The sequence below is a fragment of the Tupaia chinensis genome, unplaced genomic scaffold (genome assembly GCF_000334495.1).
Source record: "Tupaia chinensis unplaced genomic scaffold, TupChi_1.0 Scaffold143651_1, whole genome shotgun sequence".
In the NCBI taxonomy this organism is placed as follows: Eukaryota; Metazoa; Chordata; class Mammalia; order Scandentia; family Tupaiidae; genus Tupaia; species Tupaia belangeri.
In genome coordinates, this window is record NW_006203500.1 from 1825428 (window position 1) to 1828416 (window position 2989).

General features: G+C 54.0%; 1 protein-coding gene across 1 annotated transcript in view; it reads left to right on the forward strand.

Annotated features, from left to right (window-relative positions):
* Positions 1 to 2989, forward strand: part of PKDREJ (polycystin family receptor for egg jelly) — a 13394-nt gene that overhangs the window by 3108 nt on the left and 7297 nt on the right. The gene's annotated exons all lie outside the window — the stretch shown is intronic.

The window sequence follows — 2989 nt, forward strand, 5'->3', positions numbered from 1 at the left end:
TTCTCGCGTTCCCTTTCTCTTTCTCTCATTCTATCCCTCTCTCATACTCTGATTTCTCTTCAGATTGTATAAATCTTTCGCCTTTTACTATCCCTCTCTGGTCAAATTAAAATAAATAAATGGATAAATAAAGTTACTAATTCTTTTAAAAACAGAATGAATAAAGTAAAAAACACTTTGTAACTAGTAGAGATGATGGCTGTCCAACATTGCAAATGTACTTAATACTACTGGGTTGTTCTCTTTTAAAATAAATGACTGATTTCCCGTGAACTTGGCCTCGGTTAAAACATGCTATTTGTTGAGATTAGTATGTTGTCTTTAATACTATTGGGTTGTTCTCTTTTAAATGACTGATTTCCCGTGAACTTGGCCTCGGTTAAAACATGCTATTTGTTGAGATTAGTATGTTGTCTGGTGTCCTCACCCTTAAATTTTGCATCCAAGTGCCTCCCTGCTTCCAGCCCAGTGTGAGCTGGTGCCACCACTTTGGAGAAGGATCCAGCAGCATTTGGTGGCACAAGTGAAGATGCCCAGACCCCAAGTCTCCCAAGTCTCTTTGGCAGAAGGCGCCAAAAGGTCAAGAACAAGACCGTGGGTGGCATAGAAGCCTCCACAGTGCCCAGGGAGGGGCCAGGTCATCCTCACAGGTACCACAGGGCAATGGATGAAGAGGCAGACAGGGAGATGTCTTTGGAGGCCATAGGGGCCAGTCCCATGTGACACTTTCCCTCCCGCTCCCTTCCCCCACACACCTGAGAGTACCTGACCTGTGCCCTGGAGGACCTGGGGTCCAGGAGCTGTTGTTCACTGGTAGCATTGGCTCCAAGGGACCAGCAGGAGGGAGGGCTGTGATGGGGGAGGCCACAGAGCCGCCAGCCAGAGTGCAGGGAGCCTGTGCTGCCTCTGGTCTAAGTGTGGTCCTATGGCAGGGAGGGATAAGTGGGGAGCAGGCCTTTATCCAAGAGGATCACCTGGGGGTCAGAACCCACAAACTCGGGCTGACAGAGGGAGGGAAGACCCTGCCTAACTGAGGGACCCTCTCAGGGAGCTGCTCAGAGCTGACCCACTGAGCAGCATGTCCTCCAAGGCTAGCTGCAGCCAGATGGCACCAAAGCCCCAGGGCCAGCCAAGCAGGGCCTTTCCTACCCTCTACCCTCTTCCTCCTTTGCCTCCACCGTGAGGGCCAGGGGAAAGGCAAAGGTCAGAGTTGGAGAGAGGAGAGTCAGCGTAGAATGGGGTCAGGGTTTTGGCTGTTACATGGGCCTGAACGTTACCAAAAAAATAAAACTTTTTAAACTAAAGGTGAATGGAGAACTTTCTATCCAACGACGGGAAAGAACTGGCCTCATGAAGTGAGCTGGGGTGGGCGAGGGCGGGCTATAAATTCTTATTCTTAAAACTTGAGTTCTGCTTGCTCAATACACTGTTACATCCATGAGGGGACAGTGGGAGGGGTTTTGTAGCACTCCCTTACACTACAGAATACGGAAGAGCACCTTGACGGCACACAGTAGAGCAGACAATCGCAGCATACCGCCGCCACGTAGTCCTGTGCGCTGTGAAGGGAAGCTGCGCGAACCAGCCTGAGTGGTCCCCACAGTACAATCTGTGAAAGAATACGTGAAACGCAACGGACCGTGGAAAGTTTAGTAACGTGTAAAGCAATGGATCGCTAGGAGACTGGCTCCTGTGTGGTAAACTAAGCAAGAAATAAATAAAAATACTAAGCACTAGACCTGGGTTAATGATTACCCCGGAGGGTGTGGGGACTGCTCTCCTGAGGGCAAACTGAGCCTTCCAACCAGACTGGAAATGTGTTCTACGTATCTTTGGTTGGGTTGTGGACACCCGGCTGGTCTTAATAAAGGTTTCTGTCGTAGACATCCTACAGTTAAAAAGACTCTTCTCTCCTCTCACTCCCCACAGGCTCCCCTATCAGCAGCACCTACCGGGAATTAGAGGTGGCACTCAGTCCCTCTCCCTGGCCTTAGCCATGGGACACAGCCGACCACACCCTGTAGTGTGGCCTCGCCTGAAGGCTTCCGGAGCCCACAGCCCTGTCCTCCTGCTCCTCTCTCTGTCCTGCCCTGCCTTGACGGTTAGGTACTGGAGGACTCCAGGGTCTGTCCACCCCTTCATCTGTGCGTCTTCCACATGGCCTCTGAGTCTCCAGCCCTGACCTGTCCCCTCCTACTCTCATCTGGTTGCCATAACAGCACACCACAGGCTGGGGGGTTTAGACACAACCATCGCTTTCTCGAGGTCTGGAGGCTGCAAATCCAAGAGTACTGGGCAACAGAGGTCAAGTTCTCTGTGAGGGCCAGCTGAGGGGCTGGTGATGCTGCTGCACCCACGTGGGCAAGGTCTGGGTGCACGTCCAGGACCTCGGTGAGTGTATGTGGCAAGGGCCTCCGATGGGCCAGCTGAGGTCGGGATGAACCCCACCCTGGATCTTAGGATGAGGACTCTGTTGGGGTGCCTGCGGCTCTCCCTCTCTCTCTCTCTCCCTCTCCCTCTCTCTCCCTCTCTCTCCCTCTCTCTCTCTCTCTCTTTCTCTCTCTCTCTCTCTCTCTCTCTCTCTCTCCCTCCACACACACAGCAATCTCCCAGTGCCTCCGGATTTCCTTCAGTTTGTATTGGTTTTCCCAAGGTGGGATTCCTGCCAAGGAGAGACTTCTCTGCATGGAGTAGGATGACCTCATTCAGCAGTAACCAGTCCTGGGGCCTACAAGGACCGGGTCAGACTGCCCTGCTAGACCCTTAGTGCCCCGTGACCCCGCTGTCCCTGAGACTCCCTTTACTCCCGTGACCCCCGCTGCTCTCGCGACCCCGTGGCGGTTGGGTCCCGCAGCACGCAAGACAGGCGCCATGTGGGCCGGGCCCGCGCTCCTCCTCCTGGGCCTGGGCTTGGGGCTAGGCCTGGGCCCGGGCCTCCTCCCTCCAAGCCCAGCTCCGGGTGGGGCGCCGGCCTCGCCGCCCGACAACC